This window comes from Podarcis vaucheri, assembly GCF_965113315.1.
Source record: "Podarcis vaucheri genome assembly, chromosome: 4".
NCBI classification, from domain to species: domain Eukaryota; kingdom Metazoa; phylum Chordata; class Lepidosauria; order Squamata; family Lacertidae; genus Podarcis; species Podarcis vaucheri.
The window spans coordinates 26,605,286-26,625,192 of record NC_138762.1 but is presented as its reverse complement, the minus strand read 5'-3'; the positions used below and the strand labels follow the sequence as shown (position 1 = coordinate 26,625,192).

Sequence of the window (19,907 nt, the reverse complement as noted above, 5' to 3'; positions counted from 1 at the left end):
ACAACTAATATGCTTAATTATGGTATTTGAAATTTCAAAAGCTGGTAATGATAAACTAAACTAAATAGGAACAATTGTGATATATGGCAATACTATGATAATAAAACTGTACAACAGAACAAGAGGTAACCAACTTTTTGGTGCCCATTTGCAGTTATAACTGTCAGTTATTATCTGATCCCATCCAAAGGCTTGGACTAACAAATAATATATTAAAAGAATCAGAAATTAAACTAGTATAGAAAAAACATCATAGCAAGTATTCTATCAGGTACTTTCTGGAGAGCAGAAAGGATAGGGTATAAATTTAATAAACAATAATCATGCTAAGATAATGGAATGAGTCTTACTGTATTTACCTGAAAAAGACTCATTCCATTGCTGATCCACAGTGCCCCTCCCAATTGGCTAGTCACTTCTCAGGTAGTGGGACAGACAGAAAGGCTCCTTCCACTGGCCTGCTTTGACACATTTGTACTTTTTGTTCCATCTGCTCTAAGTTTTTCCAATCAATAACTAAGGGAAGGATCTAAATATAAGAAAATTAAAATCTGCCTCTGTACCCAATTATCTCTGGTTAACAAATGCCAGCAAAATAATACAAAAAAATGTGTACATATTATTTTATATTATTTTATGAAGCTTTCTACAGAGATATTCTTTTCTTATGCAATTCTTTGAGTATTTTTATATTGAATAGCAAATATAACATTTTCCTATGAACATTGCCAAACCCAATACCAGTGTCAGGAATTTCACATGCAGAAACTAAGTCGTACACTTCAAAAGCCAAACATTTCACATCGCATAATTCTACTACTAGCCTAGTACATCTGCTCATCTTGCTGTGAACTCTAAGCCGATTGCCTCATCTATATATTGAAGAATTACTCAGCCTCCAAAATAGAGCAATTCATCAAAAGGCTCTGAGTTGAAGTTTACAACTGCTGGAACTTCCAAAAAGAAGTCTGAGAACATCTGGATATTAAATTTCAGAGAACTCATTTAGCCTCAAAAGTTGCAAATTCTCTTCAGTACTTTACAGCAGATATGTCTGAACTTTCTAATCACACAAGTTTTATAGGCACTTTTCAATTCACAGAAACATCTCAGGAGACGGCTCAGCTAATATACAGTATGTAGGAAGAGTATTCAATGTAGCATGCAGTATGATCCCTGAATTGGAATATGCAGCAATAACATAGTGCTTTTCACAAAGAAAATTAGATTAAAAAATAAAAGGACTGGAACATACAAATAACTGACTGACTTGCCTGGAAGCAAGTCTTGAAAGGAATGAAACTGTGCCAACTGCGTGTTTCCTGTTTCTGTCTCCAGTTCAAACATTTCTGGTTTAAAAACAGACATTACTGCACTTAATAATAGGCTGCTATTGGGCAAATTTGTTCTCTACTGCTATCAAGTGGCACTGTACTGATGTCAGTTGGACACAAGCCATTCAGTCTATCCTTTTCCTGTGTATACAGAGAGCAAAATATGTCCAGAAATGTTGTATCCCAAATCCAACTAATATAGACATTTTGTTTCTACTTATTAATATTAATAATGAGTTTTAATTAACAATATAAAAACTTTTTCTCCTACCAAGGGATAGTCACATCAACATAAAACATTCATTAGAAAATACTGTTTTGCAAAGGAAATGAATGTTTCTGCTAAATTGTCCAAATCCTAACTTAAGCTGTGATCTGTCCCCATCCACATCTGATAGCAGCCAGTAATATAAGCACATGGATGCCTAAAGAGAAGTATCTCCCAAGTTTGTTTTAAGTATAACAAGAGAATAATTTTAATGTGAATGTAGCTATATATCTGGGATACATAATCCTTCATAACTTTTAAACCAAGTTCCAAAACATATATCAGTCTGCATGTTGTGGTGGGCAGCATTATAATTTGTTTTTCCAAATGTAAATATGCAACAGTTTAAAACTACAACACCTATTGTTTCATCCAGCCAGACTCCATGAAGTTGGACCTCTATTTCTTATTTTCATTCTGTATGGTTTAGAATAACTAAAAACTGTTATTCCATTACATTGCTTTAGAAAAAATGGTCACTAAGTATTTTAAAAACTTTGTACATCCCATATTACTAACAGTATGAACACAGGATGTGAACTGCCCCGAGACCTCCGGGTATAGGGCGGGATATAAATTCAATAAATAATAATAACATGACAAATAAAAATGATCAGCTTAAGTTAGAGATAAAATATCTTATAAAGCTTGAAATATTCAAAAACCTCAGACTTCTTATGCTATATTCTGTTTGTAGTGCATGCAGAAAATTAATAGGCAAACAAATAGGCTGTAAGGTTTTTATAATTATTTTCATAGCGCTGTCAACATGCGTAGTACTTTTCAAAGTTGAAGAAAGACAGATCTCTTCCTCAAGGAACTAACAGTGCAGTCCTATGCAATACATTCACAAGCCCCACAAGTTCAATGGAACTTTGTCCCAGGTATGTCACATATAGTTTGCTGCCTTACAAACTAGGTTTCTTTTTAGTAACTGGGTAGGGAAGACAAAGAGAGAGAGCAGTGTAGAGGGTGGTAGTATTAAGTTGACATGTTCAATCCCCCTGCCTCTATTCATCTCCCCACAAAGCTGAAGTACTGTACCACATGCCATGCCAGTGTGGTGTTTATTGGTCTAAGACCAGGGAGGCCAGGATTCAAAACCCCACTCAACCATGAAGCTCACTGAGTGACCTTGGAACAGTCACTGCCTGTCAGGCTAACCTCCTTCACAGGGTTGTTGGCATCCATCTATCTCAATAGACAATGGAGTATGCCTCCAGGGATGAAGTCAAACTGTGTTAGCAGCACTGAAGTGACCTTCCCAGAGCACAAGCCTGGGCAGTATGCATGAAAGTCCTGGATTGGCGTCAAGACACCTCCTCCCCTGCCTCGCTGATGTGGTCCAAAGGAAAGCAGAGCAATACATTTGGCACCAGCTTGGCTGCAGGAGGTGCTGGAAGGAGGCACCATCCAACCATCTTAGGGACTCCACTCCAGATTTGTGTAGGGTTTACTTCTTAGCCTTTTGTTCTTCTGAAGTTATCCTGCAAGGTTTAGGAACATTGTTTTCCTTCTCCTAGATGGGCTACCTTCCCAGGGTGACAAACCCCACCTGCCCCTCACTTCCCTCTACAGAAAGTGCAGAAACCACCTTATTGACCATTGGACCCACTATTGGGCTTGTCTGCTCAATCTGCCAGAGACTGTCTTCATAAACAGGAGAAGTCCCTAACTCACCAAGGGTTTGAGATCCATCAGCTACCCTCACCTGGTTTGATGGGATTAAAGAATGGGCAGAACTATGTACTCTACCTTGAGCTCCTTGGATAAAAGGTGGGGTATAAATGCAATAAATAAGTAAAAATAATACGACTAACTATTCAAGCTAACTATTCTTTGTTGCTTTACTATTACTGCATTTCTATTTGTAAGTGGTGCAGTGCTTAGACTATTGGACAGGACAGGGGAAATCAGGGCTCAAACCCCTAAGCCGTGAAACTGACTTGGGCCAGTCACAGTCTCTCAGCCTTACCTACCTCACCAAGTTGGTGTGATAGATATATAAGAACATTCAGGGGTAAGTAGTTTCAAAAGCAGCAACTAAGCTTAAAATATAGCTTTCATATAAGTTGTGTGTATGCCAACACTAATTTCTTAAAATCAAAAGCATCTGTAGGAGTCTGAAATCTTATTTGGAGAATCAGATTTGGGAGAAGAGAAGAGTCTGTTTTTCCACTTAGCATTGTCCTCAGGCTACCCAGGAGTTCTAAATGAACAGATGGGGATGCAAAACCCCCACTCCACCCCAAGTTTAAGCAGTGCATAATAGCTAGGATAAAAAGGAAAAGGTAAAGGACCTTTAAGGACCTGACAGTTAAGTTCAGTCGTGAATGACTCTGGGGTTGCGGCACGCATCTCGCTTTACTGGCCAAGGGAGCCAACATTTGTCTGCAGACAGTTTTTCCAGGTCATGTGGCCAGCATGAGTAAGCTGCTTCTGGCGAAACCAGAGCAGCGCACAGAAATGCCATTTACCTTCCCACCAGAGTGGTACATATTTACTTGCACTTTGACATGCTTTCGAACTGCTAGGTTGACAGGAGCTGGGACCGAGCAATGGGAACTCACCCCGTCGTGGGGATTCAAACTGCTGACCTTCCGATTGGCAAGTCCTAGGCTCAGTGGTTTAGATCTCAAGAAAGAGCTATTTTAGGGATGCCCAAACTCTTTGGCATCCCCAGTGGGATTGCAATTTATTATTATTATTGAGTAGACCCTTATACCATATCACAAAATAATTTTTTTAAAGTCCCCCTAGTTCTGAAAACCCTGGGCTAAATAACAGGGAATAGGTTTCACTGTTGAGGAAACAGTAAATATGAGCAACTTCAAATGTATTGGAAGTTTGTTATGGCTGTACTGTTTCTTGATTAGTGTTCTGGATAGGCTTAGCTACACTGAAATCATAAATTTAAATGGTTGAAATTATTGTACTGTCACTCTAAAATGTTCCTGCTGTCATCTAATTTCAGGTATTCATGTGTGGTAATTTGGTATAATTTCACTGTATGCATTTCCTGATCTTACTTTACAGCAAATATATTTTGTATTTATGTCAATTACATACAGTTAACACAAGGAAAACACTATGGATCTAATAAGCCAGACAACACAACACAACACAACACAACACAAACAGCTCAGGTGGATAACATAATACGTATTTATGTTGCTACAAGAAAATATAAACAGATGTCATGGAGATTAGCTTCTGCAATTAGCAAAATACAATGTGTAATAAATCAATAAAGCATTAATCTATCCCACTCAGCACCTCCTATCTGCTTCCCCCAGCCTGCTCAACTTATAAACCTAGTTGCACAAACTTGACATCAATAAAGGCTCCTACATTCATATCACCAATGTATTTTCTTTAGATTTCACATGCAAAGAGAAGAGGAACAATGTATAATAAAAAGATACTTGACTATTGAGTCCTGGCCTCCTTGACACATAAGCTTTTGATAAACCTCTCACACTTTCCCCAGGCAATCCTTATGTTTGAGAAAAGATTAGAACCTCCACTTATCCATACTATTTGAGCACCACGGGGGAAAAGAATACCATAAGACAGCTAAACAACAACAACAATGCAAGTGCAGAAGATGGCCAGTGTCAATAATATAGAATTGCATGAATCTACACTCTTTATAAACAACAGACTTCAAAATTTTCCCATTTTGCCAATTCTAAATCCCATTTTTAAAAAAACATTCCCAGCACATCTGGAAGAACATGTCTACCCTACCACATGTTTCTTACACTTTGGGATGGTAGATCTCAAGTAGCCTGAGCTCTGATATGGGGTCACATGAAAAATATATTAATGGGTTATATTGATAGATTGGCAAAACACTTCTGCTCCTCTTTTTGTTATGCTAAAAAGTATAAAGGTCTTTTGAACAAATAAAGTTTTTTAGGTAGTTAATGAATTACTCCCCCATATTTCCAAATTCCAATAAACTAGGTTAAATATGAGAACCCATTCCAGAAATGAAAGGTAAATGAATGGGTGACTTGGCAAATATGAGGTCTGTCTTTTCTCCCTAACCACACCAACACATCCAAAGGCAAAGAGTCAACTGCAGATTGTTGAATCAACTTCTAATAAATCTGCAATTAAGAGTAATGCCAAGCAGCATATTGAGCCAAAAAAGGAACATCAAGATCCCACACAGCCACAGACCTTTAGAACTTACTTCTATGTAGTCTGATTTTTTTTTTTTTTACCAGCACAGACAAAATAGCTAACCAAGCACTACTACTTTGTTAAGGCTTTTCCTGACAACTTAAGGGCAAGGGAAAAAACTCAGCAGCCTTGGCAACACGTGTACTTACTATTACGTACAATCCATGCCAGCAGATTTTTTTTTCAAAGGCCAGTGCTTCAAATCCCTTTCTGACATAGTGTATAATGGGCTACAGTTCAACTGGTAAAGTTCTTGCCAGTTAACATACACTCCCAGCTGTTATCATGATTTATCATACCACGAAATAAGGTATAAACCTTGCGCATTGGCCTGATCCAGCAAGCTCTTCTTTTGTTCTTATATTCAAACAATTCTTTCTTACTTTTGAAGTAGTAACATTTATTACCGCTGATTTACTAAAGGCTACTTTATAATTAGAGATACTTTTGAATTTGTCAAATTCAACATTCAAAGTAAGGGAGGTTGCACATGTATATCAGCAACATCTATGTGCATATTTGAGCTTATTTTAAATGTCAACTATTCTGAACCCTTCAATTTAAGGCACAGGGCAGAGGAACAGAAGGCACCCATGTCTGTTATCTTTGTTAAGCTCAAAAAACCATGGGTTTGTTGTTGCCATCGCCATAGCTCTGGGTATACCATACCTATGGAAGTTTTGGTAAAATTTCTTCTGTACAGGCATATATTCCTGGTCTCTCTATTCCACTAAGTTAAAGGTCTTCTCCGCATCCACCAACACCATTCCCAGTGGACATCTGGCATGGGAGAGACTGCCCGATTTGAAGCCACCTGTTTGGGAGGCTTTATGTGCTACAAAATCTCCAACTGGATCGGTTGTTGTTACCCCTCGACACAATTTTGCTAATTTACACTATTTGAGGGCTAGCTGCTATCTGGTTGCAACATTGTCCCATTTGGAAAGCCAAATAATGCTTCATGTATCTGAACCTGCCTGAAGTAATTTTGCCACTTCTGGTCTCCATCCAGGCATTTGGGTTTAAATTAAAGTTCCGAAGTTATCTGTTCCTAAGCATCTATCTTGTTTGATAGCATAGTTATAACCATACTCCAATATTCTGTATTTAAGACCTGCCTTTTCATCTGTGAATTGACAGCCTTTGTTTGAGTGGGTATAATTCTGTAAGTACAATTTATATTTTCCTCTTTAGGCTTGTTTGTTACGGGCAGAAGAGACACATAGCATAGTAAAAAGAAGAAAGGACAATTCCACTCAGAGTCTCTTGACTGGAAAGAGAGCAACTTTAAGTGAGAATTCAGCAGGCAGCACCAGCAAACTCCATTGACACACCAGGGTTTCAACTATTTAAGAGCTACACACTGAAATCCTTATCCGGAAGCAAGCCCCACTGGGCACATTGATACTTAATACCAAGAAAACACACACAGGATTGTACCCACATATAACTGAAAGGTGGGGGCATAAGAACCCACAGAGCATCTTACAATTACAGATTGCTGTGGGGGGTTGGGGTTAAACATTAACACATCCCCCAAAACAAAACCACGCAGCAGAACAATAGTAAGGCCATAGCACTACAATAGCAAAGCCATAGAAAAACATTGTCGGAAATTAAAAGTTCATAATAAGAGGAGGAAGTCAAGTATAACTAAGGAAACATCCCTAGGGAGGGGACTTCTCAAGTCAGGGTGCCACCACAAAGAAGGCTTTCACTAGGTGACCTTAACAGATTTGAAACAACCCTGGGTACTGAAACCATCCCTCCCCCGGCTGGCATAACACAATCAGAAAGCATGATCTGACGTCGACCACCCACCACCTTCTAGGGGGCTAAGCGGGACGAGGTACCGCCAGCGCCCGGGCGGCAGAACTGGACACCGCCTTGGGTTTTGTATTCCGCCTTGGGTTGCGCAGCGGGAGAAAGGCGGCATACAAAAGTTGGGAAATAAATCCCAATATCGAGCAGCTAGCCACGTTCTCGGCGCTGACTGCTCCCTCAGCCTCCCAGCCAAGGCAAACCCTTCCTATAAAACCCTCCCTCCCGCCTCCGTCTTTCCCTCAGCCCCGCTGCAGCCGACGCCTTTCTGGCCACCTCGCGAAAGCAAAAGGGCTCATCCCTCTCCCTCAGCTCCAGGGCGGCGGGTGCCTCACCGTCATCGTGGCTCGGCGAACGCAGCAAAACACACCAGGGGAAAAAAAAAAAGCTTAGAGGCGGCGGGGTGTCCGTGACCGTTAAAAGTTACGCCAGCCGCCCGCCACCGGCTGCTGCTGCTGCTGCCGCCGCCGCCGCTGCGCGAGGCTCCCATGCAGCCCCACAGCGGCTCCTCCGCCTCCGCCAGCCAACCAGCCCACCCGCCGCCTCTCTTTCTGCCCCGCAGCTCCCTCTCGTAGCCTAGGCAACCACCCGCCGCTCCACCTCCCTCTCCGCGCTGGGAAGCACGGGCCAATCGCAGGCCGTCACGCCACGTGACCCTCCCGGGAGGCGGCAACGCTTAAACTCGAGGCGGACGCGGTGACGGTTGAGGGGGAAAAGCCGTTGGGGCCTGCCCCCCCCCCACGCGCCGCTTGGCAAGAGGAGGGAGTTTTAATAGCCGGGTATGTGGTGGGGTATGATTTCTACTGAGTGCGGCTGATAAGGGTCCCCTGCTCTCTTCCCCCACCCCCGCCACGAAATTAAAAGCCAAAGGGGAGCGGGGAGCCGTTTCTGTGCTGTGGGCTGCATGAAGCATCGGTCGTTTGTGCGTCGCCACCCTTCACCCCTTGCCTACCACTTTTATATTCGGTATTTCTGATCTTGCAACGCAGCCTTGCGAATTTCATTTCGAAAAGGTCATCTTCCTGGGGCAGGTGATAATTAAAAGCAATATAAAGATATAATTCTTGCCGCAATGATAATCCTATGTAAGTGCACCTGAGAGTAAGCCCCATTGTATACAGAGTCAGATTTACTTCTGAGTAGTGCGGGAGGAAGGGATGGGATATAGGAAGGGATGTCTATCTCTCTTCTCTCACTGCTACCTCCCCCCCCCACCTCCAGTTTTATCTATCTATGCTAGTTGAAAGAAAGCTGGTGCAAATCATGCCAGTGTAAACGGACAAAAAGGGGCATGTGGATGGTGGGAAGTGGGGTTATTATTATTATTATTAATTGAATTTATATACAACCCTATACCACGATGTCTTGGGGCACTTAATGGAATAAAAACAAAATATAAAACCAAAAAATACATCATCAAAATAAAAACAACAACCCTAATAACCCCCCACTACCCAAAACCATATTTTAAAAAGGCATAGGATCATCACAACATTTAAAGTAAGACAATTAACAAAGCTACTGGTTGGAAAGACCATGATCTCAAAAATGTCTTCAGGAATATTTATTGGCAACCAAATTGGCTGGGTGCTTTTCTGATACAGTTAAGCTGCATCGTAATTGTTTACTGGTTCTTCCTGTGGTGCTTGGGATAACCTAACTACCAAAAATGCAGTTGTAACTAGAATTCACCATATAGGAGACAATGGAAAGGAACAAAATGAAAGTCCACATTGCACCCGCTCTACAAACTCTGAATAGTTAGGATGCAAGTGAATTTACACAGGTGATACTGGCATATCTGCCTGGTTGGCATTTCTGTATAAGACTTGCATAGGATTGTGCAGTAATATATTTAAACTGAAAATGCACCTGGGACCATCAGTACGACTGCTGTGCTTTGAACAAGAGTATTGCTCACTGCTGCATGTATCGCTAAAGCTAGTGAACTAGCCATAGTGCATAAATACAGGGCCATCTACAAAGTTTTTGTGCTAGTGCAAATTTGCATTTGGATTTCTAGGACAGAAACGCCATCACTGACTCTCTTTGGTAATATTAGATCTTTCATTGTGGAGTAGCAAAGAGAAATTGACTCCGATTGCCGTGCTGTTTTCTATCAGTCTTTGGGATTAAAGTGTCAGTCACTTGCTACTACTGAAATACCTTGCATATGCCCGACTCTTCATGTGATGCAGTGGTTTTCAGATATTCTGCCTTCAGGAAATCCTTTTCATTTCAACTTGTTTCTTAGGGAAAGCTATGTGCTTGCTATGTAACCCCTGCAGAAGACAATGTATCCTTGAACATGACTCTTGCCTCCACCCTCCCAATCCCTTTTGGACTTTCTATTTACCCTATGTGAATGAAGAATGTACCCTACATAGAACATACATAATATTCCATAGGCTTCATTTTCAAAGGTTGCTCAGGGTTCTCTGAGTGTTTTGCATATTCAGATCCATTTAGGGCACCCACTCTTACTTCACACCAGACCTGCTGTGATTACTTCAAGGCTTCTCTGTCAATTTTTGTACTCTGAACACTTGAGCTACATGTTACATATGGCATTTGCACAGGTGAGGCCTGAATCAACTATAATTGCACTGAATATGTGTTTCATCTCCCACATTAACAGGCTGGTCCTCTGCAGATTTTCCCTTGCACTACTCAAAGAGACAAGGTGTGCCAGAGGTGTACCTTTTTAGAGGGAGATAACTTGAAGAACTATCAGAAGCAGTGACAACCATTGCTTGCCTAATCCCTGCAGCCATCCTATGGAAGCAGCAGCTGTTTCTACCAGGAAACATTGGATGTTCCCTTCTGTTGGTGTAGTGCGGTGTAGTAAGGGTTAGTCACCCATGAGCTTAGGAAAAAGGGAATGATTCCTTGAGATTCTAAAAAGTATATTGATAGACCAGTGGATTGTGGATTGATAGACCAGTGGATTGATAGTCCTGTATGAGTTGTACAAAACAAACCAGCTCTTTGTTATATCTGGTGAAGAGTTCAGTGTAACAGCAAAGCTTACTCGCCTGTTATTGTTCCACTTTATTGCCTAATTTTAATCACTTGTGGAAGAGCAAGAATGATCTATTTGAGATGTTAACTGAACTGACCCTTAGGAGAAAGCAGAAGTATATGGAATATTATCTGTGTAGCTCAATGGCAGAGACAGCTCTAAACGTTAGAGTCTAATGACAGATCTGTACTTGTTATGACAGCTGTTGGAAACTGATGTCAATATTATATTACAGAGTGTTTTAGTAATCTTTACTTCTACTAGTCCTAAAATATGTTTATGGTGTTATTTGAGACAGTTTGATTGTAGGAAGGAATCAATAATTGCTCCCATCTGTTGAGTAAATAAATAGTATATGTACATGTGGCTTTTGAAGTCAGTTTTGTTGAAAACATTGTGCAAAGGATTAAAGAATGTTTGTGTAGTGCTTTGGAAGTCTAAAGTATTATAAGTGCCAGGTATTATTATTAAATCCTGTATGAATCAGGCCCATGAAAGACTAAACCACCAGCGGGTTTTTTAAAGTGGCAGAATGCTGCACTGTGTTTCTTTATGTTATGCTTTAGCTTTTTACATTGCTTCTGGTTATTCTGCCTACATATCTAGTTATTTATACCTTTCACATTTGTATCCTGCACTTTGAGTTCTAAGTATGCAGTGACTTTATTTAAACCATTTGTAGTCCGCCTTTCATTATCAAATGCTCAAGGCAGCTGACAACAAAATCAAACCACAATTAAAAATATCAGTTAGAAGCAACACAAAAAACCCTCCAATAATACCAACAGCAATGGTAAAAGTTATTCCATAGCAGTAGGTTAAAACCAATACAACAGAACCACCATATAAAAACCAAAATTCTTCTTTAAACTGAAGTTTTGTTGTGGTTCATGTTGCTAGTTTCTATAAGGCCAGTGGCAGGTGGGGATAGGGTGAGACATATTTTCCACAGGAGGGAATTCCAGATTTTCAGGGGTAGCCATGAAAAAGGTCCTCTTCCTCTCCCAACCAAGCATTTTAGGGGATGCTGGGACCACAGAAGGGCTTTGAATATGATCTCAACAGACTGGCAGAATTTATCCCATTTTGTTTTCTTCTTACAACTCATGTGATTTCACAGCCAGTTACAGACCCAGGCCTGCTTAGCTTCAGCAAGATGGTGGGCTCATGTTCTTTCAGATCTGGAGCAACTTTTGTCTCCAGACCCAATTCAAAGTGCTTGACATAAGGCATTTTCTGGCTTGGGATCAGGGTACCTGAAGGATTACCTGACCAGCACATTGGCATAACTGAACCTTAAGATATTGTTTTGGGGTTCTTTGGGATGCCCTGTAGGATGAAGTGTGACAGAGGCCTTCTATGGCCTTCTCAGAAGTGACAACATCCCCAGTTATCAGCTTTCCTAGCTTGCTATCAAGTTGGGCGTAGGCTTATTTTCCCAGGCTTTAAATCTGTTCTTAATTTTGATTTATTTTAACTGGTTTACATTTTTTAACTTGTTCTTATATGTTGACACCGATTGGAGGTTTTCCCCTAATAATTAATTGTCACACAGGAGGTTTTTTGTTTTTTTAAAAAACCAAACAAACCCAAGATTGTTGCTGGTGATGGAAGAATAATTCTAGAGTGGGTTCTAGAATTTTGCTGGAACTCTGTTTAGCTACCATTACAAATGTTTTGGGTGGCTGTGGTGAGATTATTACTTGGTGTGTGAAAGTTGTAGGTATCAATTCAATAGACAAGTTCACTTATGCCTATTAAAATCAATAGAAAGGGGTGTCTAACTTTGTATTAGATTGTGTCTGGTATGTTTCCAGAGTGACTGTGTTTCTAGAATGTGAAATATTGGAAGGGATATTACCGTAATTGCAGCAAAGACAGGGCATGCTTATTTCACACCTGGCTTCTTAGATTGTCCACCTGTTTCATATATCTTCAGAAATTCAAGTGTAATTTATAATAAAATGAGGGCATCCCACTGACATGACCTAATGACAATTTACTACTTTTTCACTTTAAAAATTCCATGCCAGCTGCATTTAAAAAAAAGAAAATATGGCATATAAAATTGTTTATGTCATTAATGGTCACTATATTAACATGTGGTTCCACTAACCTAGTTATCAATATTGCTGATGTGTCAAGAGTTAGAAAATTTGATAATCCACCACTATCTTCTAAATATACTGTATAAATTAAAACTGATGACAGGAATTTTGGCTATTTTAAACAGTCCTTTTAAAGTGAAAAGTTGTTGAAGGAAGAAAAGACGGAGCAAGAGACTCTATTAGATAAAATTAGAAGTCTTTGAAATATTTATATAATACCCTACAGACCCAAAAGAAGAGGTTGTGAGAAAAAGTTGCTAGACGTATACTCTTAGACAAATCTTATAACAGTCAATTAGGGCAGATTATTGATTATTGATGTAAAATTAAACCCTGGAAAAGCTCAATACTGTATGTATCGCCCTGATAATAGCCAAAAGCAGCCTTGTGGAAAAATAGATTTCATGAATGGATTGTGGGTGGGTGGATTGAAAATGAGTTTGTAATAGCAAGTGACTCCAATAGGTTAGTAAATAAGAAAGAAGATCCCAGAGGCACTGAATTTACCACAGCACATCTTCTGTAACTGATTATACTGTTGCTTCAATATATAATTTAGTAAAATTAAGAGAGCAATATTTATGTTGATCACAATGTGCCTGTGACAATAAAATTAGTGTAGGAAGAAAAAAAATGATTTTTTTGGAATTTTGGGGGATTGAATACTAATCTGTTATAAAATAAGGATATAAAAGAAATTGAAATGGGGAAATACTGTAAACTTGTTCTAAAAAAAATAAGTTGGGTAACTGTACAGAATCTGTTTAAAGCCTCATGGGAGTCATGTCTTTAAGTTGTAGCTCTAAAAGCAGGAAGAAAAGACATTTAAAATATTGACAGACTTTACATTAGGGTTCTTAAACAACTATCTGGAGACCTAAATTGATCCCAGTTTACTGTATGGGATGAGTTCTTTAAAATTCTCATCTATCCGGTTTTCAGGCATGCAGAGCACCAGCAATTGAGGACCATATTTTCAGAAAGTCTTCCATTTAAGTTAATAAAACAACTAATATTCTTCAAAGTATATAAATGTTTAGCCAGAGGTCATGGTATAGATTATCAGTCCTTAAAAATATGGTCATGATCTCATGTTGAGAGGCTGGGTTTTCAAACATAACATCCAAAACCCTTTAACAGATGTTCAAGACTAAAATATGTTAAGAGCAGTTAATCCTCAGTTAGCATGTTTTAGGTATTAGCTGCTTTTCTTTTTAAGCAGGAGTTAGTGATCTGCTTTATATTTCATTTCTTTTACTCTCATGTTGAAAAATACTGGGATTTGTTAATTCTCTTTATTTAAAAAAAATCCACACCCTGAAATTGTTTGAAGTATGCAGTGTCTGATTAAGATACGGAGATATGAACAAGCATATAATATAGCCTACATTGTTTTTCCTGTTTAAAATTCAAAAAAAGAATAGAGTGGATTTTTAAGAGTGAACATCAGATGAAAGGCAATAGATAAAATAAATGAAGTGTGTGTTGATCTTATTTACAAATAAAAGTAACATTTATTATATTCTTTTTATGATTAGTAGGCCCTTAGTCTGTAATCCTAAACATAGGGAGTAATGCCTATTGGATGCAGTGGGACTTACTGAGTAAACATGCTTAGGACTGTGCTGTTACTACTAAAACGTAAAACTTTTAATGAATATATAAACATGGCCATAAATTGCCATGATAATTATGCATTGCATCCCAGAGACATGCATGCGTTGTTTCTTGAATGGATAGGATTGCAACTGTGCACACTGATTTTGTGCCAATGCAAGGGTTAGCCCATTGAGTGCTTCCAGCATCTCCATCTGTATATGGAGCTGTCCTGACAATGTACCGTAGTCAGTTGGAGAACCTGACAGCTGGAGAACCTGGAGAACACACAGACACATGGATTGAAGCCAGAATCTTCAATGCTACGGCAAGATACAACATATAATAACTTCTTGGAAGTGTATCATTGAGTTCAACAGGACTTACTCCCAGGTAAATGCGTAAGCATGCTTATTAGCAAATAAGCTACACTGAATTATGTGGGACTTCATTCAGAGTAAACATGCAAAGTTAGAGTAGTTGTGCTCTTCATTTAACACATACAGTTTATAATTCAGTGTTTTCACTTCATGGACAACTCCATTTTTAAAACACATTTGTTTAGAGGTGAGCCCCCCGATTGCAATGGAACCCTAAGCATATATAGCATGAGGGTAACTAGGCATGGAGTTACAAGTACAGATCATGATCCTCAAATAATTTCAATATACATTCCATTTATTTTCTGAAATTGTGAGAATGCATACGTGTAAAGATTTCAGCTGCTTATGTACTCACTAAGCGAACCTGAACAACTCTTAAGATTTACATATGTAACTTTTTATGTATTCCAACTGTGTATTGAAAAACACAGAGTGTACAAAGAACACTAGTTACTATCAGTGCTTTGAATTTCTTTTCTGAACCATGTTTTGAGGTTTATTCTTATTAAAATATCGCACAATAAATTCCCCAAACAAGACTGTTGTTAAAATATTTCCTACATTCAACCATATGCCTTTCTCAAACTGTAATTATCTGCATGGATGTTTAATATCATTTATGCAACTTTCAAGCTAGCTTTTGTTTCATTAAAAAAATCAAAACCAACAGCCTGCCAATTAATTGTAAGATTAATATGAAATAAAAAATACAGTACCTGTTGTATGTCGTTGTTTATCCAATAGCCACCCTTTCTGCAACTGAATTTCACTCTGCCAGAGCTTCTGCATTAAATGCCTTCATCTCCTTTTAAAAAAAAAAGTATGTCAGCACAAGCCCAGGCAAAATTCAAATCCAGGAAAATAAAATTAAGCACGCAGATCAAAGGGAGACGAGCAGTGCCTGTAATCTGATCAGTGATCTGTTGCCATACATCAAAGGCAGTGCTTGGGAGACTGGAGAGAAGGAACTTTCTTTATAGCAGGTAGTTGTGCTCCATTCTCTGCCTTTCTCTTGTCTCAAATACGGTTAAGAAAAAGTCATCGCTATAAGCCCACCTACCCTCCTTTTTTGTTGTGAGGAGGGGAAAAACATGATTCTTGGAGCTGAATGGCGGGATCTGTAGTCCTCTCTCTCTCTCTCTCTCTCTCTCTCTCTCTCTCTCTCTCTCTCCTTTTTGTTCCCAAGCTGTGCTCGTTGTGGATTGTGTGTTGGAAGCTTTCCCCAGTGCCAGCGGGTTCCGCTTTATGCCTTTCATCTTGCTGAGCTGATCCCATGACATCATTCAATGCTGTGGGACTGGTTGGAGAGCTATAATACAGCCTGTGGGGAAACACAGCTGAACTGCAACAAGAGTCTGTGCAGTTTTTAATTGAGTTAGCTGTCGTAAACAGTGCAAGAATGTCCTTCAAAAGTTTCTGTTATTTGGAATTTTCATATGAAGTCACGAAAGAGGCAGTGCATTTTACACGTCCTTGTGTAATAAAGTTATCAGATAATCTTCAAGTAAGGGTATCTTCCAGCATTGTGACTGACCAAAATCAAAATTTCCCACACGGGCTTAAATGATAAACTTGTAGGATGATTTGTAACAGCTGCCAATAAATTACCATTGAAACCACCAAAAGAAAGAACAGATTCCCACACTCAATTCCAGTACCAAAGAGGCTTTAGAGAAAAATGTTCTAATAAGTCTACAAATTTTTAAGCAACTTGAATTCAGTTGGACACCAGTGTATTCTGAATGGGGGGAGGAAAGACATAGTCCAAACCTGTGCATGTTTACTCAGAAGTTAGTTCCGCTGATTTAAATGGGACTTCCTGATAAGTAAATCTGCATACTCTCACAGGATTAATGTGAACTGGATGAACTATGACAGTAAGAGGGAGCCTTTGGAGACAATTGCATTGCTTTGCTCATCATGGCTACTGGTACCTTGGTACACTGTTAAGTACTTCTGTATCCCTTAATCTGTTCTTCTTTCTTCTGGTCTTGCTGGATGCTGATTTCTTTCCTCTGTTGTCTGGAGTAGAAATTTCACACCTCTTCTGGCTTGGAGAGCTGCAAAGTCTTCCTTTGCATCAGGAGTGGTGCATTGATGGGAAAATACTGGTATGCTTATGAGAAAGCACAGGGACAGGAAGCACATGTCGTCACCAAAGTTACTCAAAGCTCCACCTTCTCAACCACCAACACCACCACACACCTGTGCCCATTTTTCATTACTGGGGGAAATAAATTATGTGAGCAATGCACCTCTACTCACACAGTGAACATGTGAGGGTCTAGATTTATTTTGTGCAACCTAATCCACCCCCAGATGTGTTGGACTACAACTCCCATCAACCAAGCCAGTACAACTGAGCTAGCTGTGGTGAATGGGAGTCGTAGACCAAAACACCCAGAAGGAACCAAGTTGGAGAAGGCTGATCCAGCTAAACAAAGCATTGTCATTAGCAAGGCACAGGTCCTGGTACAAATCTATGGTCCTGTTGACTAGGTGATTTGAATGTGGGACCCTCTTCACTGAACTGCAGTCCGTGTCATCTTGTAAGTAGGAGAACAAAAGGCCAAGAGCTAGTCTTGGTCTGGAGCTGGAAGCTGGAAAGAGACAGAGGCTAAAGTTTGCCCCCCCCAAAACAACAACAACAGTAGGGAGCAAGCAAGATCTGTTAGTTAGTTAGTTAGTTAATTAATTAATTAATTCGGTCAGTCCTTCCATCTTATTCTCACATTATATATGTGTGTAAATAAAGCCATTTATCCTAAAGATGCCCCAGTCTCCAGTGACCTTTATTCCAAGGAAATCAAACCCTGAGTAAGTAAGTGCTGGCAACCCTGGAATCTCTCACAGCTCAGGGATTGGGGTACATGCAGCAATACTATATCTTGGAACCACTCAATGAAAGTGACTGGCAATAGATTCAGGACAGACATAAGAAAGTACTTCTTTACTCAACACGTAATGACTTTATGGAATTTGCTGCCACAAAATGTGATGATGGCCACTGGCTTAAATGGCTTTAAAGGGGAACTAGACACATTCTTGAAGGATTTGTCTACTGGCTATGAGTCATATGTAGCCTCTAAGTTCAGCAGTATGCCACTACAAATTAGCTTCTGGGGAGCTTCTGGGGAGCAGCCATGGGAGCATTGTGAGCTTCCTAGTTGGCCATTTGGACTAGGATCTTTGGTTTGGTTCAGTGGAATTCTTATTGTGTCCTGATCAACTTGCAGGGAGGGTCGGATAGATAAGAGCCAGTGTGGTGTAGTGGTTAAGAGCAGTGGACTCGTAATCTGGTGAACCGGGTTCGAGTCTCTGCTCCTCCACACGCAGCTGCTGAGTGACCTTGGGCCAGTCACACTTCTCTGAAGTCTCTCAGCCCCACTCACATCACAGAGTGTTTGTTGTGGGGGAGGAAGGGAAAGGAGACTGTTAGCCGCTTTGAGACTCCTTAAAGGGAGTGAAAGGCGGGATATCAAATCCAAACTCTTCTTCATATTCAGAACTTTTATATTTTGCACTAATAATGCACAAATAAAACACACAAACATATATAGTGCAAAACATGCTTTATCTGACCTTGATATCTGAGTGGTTATATAATTGGGATTTTGATTTTGAAAAGGATATGATCGTAGGAAGAAATAACTTTGTAAGTATGAGATGGGGAACTTGTGGTTTTTCAGATATTGATGAGCTCCAAGTCCCATCAGCCCCAACTAACACTTCAAATGATCAGGAATGGTGTGAGTTGTAATCCAATACCGCTACGGTGGGAAGGTAAATGACATTTCTGTGTGCTTTGGCTTCCATCACGGTGCACCGTTGTGCCAGAAGTGGTTTAGTCATGCTGGCCACATGCTCCAGAAAGCTGTCTGTGGACAAACGCCAGCTCCCTCAGCCTGAAGTGAGATGAGCGCCGCACCCCATAGTCGCCTTTGGCTAGACTTAACTGTCCAGGGTCCTTTACCTTTACCTTAATCCAATAATATCTGGCGAGCCAAAGGCTCCCCAATAATTGTAAGCAAAAAACATATGTATAAGTAGGTGTGGTTATGAGCCTAGTAAGGACAGTAATTTCACCCCGTTGATAATGTTGCATTTTGCAGCTTTATTTTATTTTATTATTAAATTTTTCAGTCACTTTATCTTGCCAAGGTTAATCCAAAGCGACTTACAACCATCCAAACAGACCACAAACCCCACATAAATACATTAAAACCAAGAGGAAAGAGAAATACATTAAAAACACCCACTTCTAAAAGGCCACATATAGTTAAAGGCCAGAGGCTGGTTATAAATGAAGGGCTTTGCCTGTGTGAATCTGTTCTAGGTTTTTTTTAATTGGCTGTGGATAAGTATTTGTTCTTGTGAACTGGGATATGCTAATAAAACACCACCATGATGTGGATGAGCTGCCATGTGGGTGAAGAGGGAATGGGAAAACCTGGGCACTAATTCTTGAAGTTCAAAGTTCTTATAACAACCAGCTTGAATGGAAAGGGAGAGCAAGAGTACAGTGGTACCTCGGGTTACAGACGCTTCAGGTTACAGACGCTTTAGGTTACAGACTCCGCTAACCCAGCTATAGTACCTTGGGTTAAGAACTTTGCTTCAGGATGAGAACAGAAATCGCACAGCGGCGGCAGCGGGAGGCCCCATTAGCTAAAGTGGTACCTCAGGTTAAGGACAGTTTCAGGTTAAGAACGGACCTCCGGAACGAATTAAGTTCTTAACCCAAGGTACCACTGTAAAATGGAGCTGGTCTTTCAGCAGAGATAATACTGTTGCTGCTACTGCTGCTACTGCTACTGCTGCTGCTACTACTATTACTACTAATATCCCCCCACATCTGGCTGGGTTTCCCCAGCCACTCTGGGCAGCTTCCAGCACTTTCCCCTTATCCCATTCTCATGGCCAACTGGTTGGAATGGCTGCATCTAGGTGTCAGCTGAGGGAGAAATGAGCCCAATGGAGCTGGTTGCCCAGCAGAGCCAATATAGCGGTCCTCCTCCTGCTCCCCATTTCTCTGTCTAGTGCAGCCTGACTGAGATCTTCTGGAGTCAAAAGACCATAAACGACGTTGATTGTTTCCAGCCTCCTGGTGGCCTAGCCTTGACTCCTGTGTTGTGTGAACTTTTATATGACCTCAAAAGTCTCCCCCACCCCCCGCTATGGATT

The 19,907-nt window shown here is 40.2% G+C and overlaps 1 protein-coding gene across 8 annotated transcripts in view; it reads right to left on the bottom strand.

The window, feature by feature from the left end:
- The window catches only part of TNFRSF19 (TNF receptor superfamily member 19), a 58,358-nt gene extending 42,416 nt beyond the window's left edge, over positions 1-15,942 (bottom strand). The window contains exons 1-3 of one of the 8 annotated variants that reach the window (XM_082220323.1): positions 15,784-15,942; positions 15,440-15,528; positions 9,781-9,885 (exon numbers count right to left, since the gene is read on the bottom strand). The gene's annotated coding sequence lies outside the window, so the exon portion shown is untranslated. Of the gene's footprint in view, positions 1-7,949; positions 7,985-9,780; positions 9,886-15,439; positions 15,738-15,783 lie in introns of those variants that run through there. The other 7 variants (XM_082220324.1, XM_082220320.1, XM_082220322.1 and 4 more) reach the window with 7 other exon arrangements.
- Positions 15,943-19,907: the final 3,965 nt, after the last annotated feature.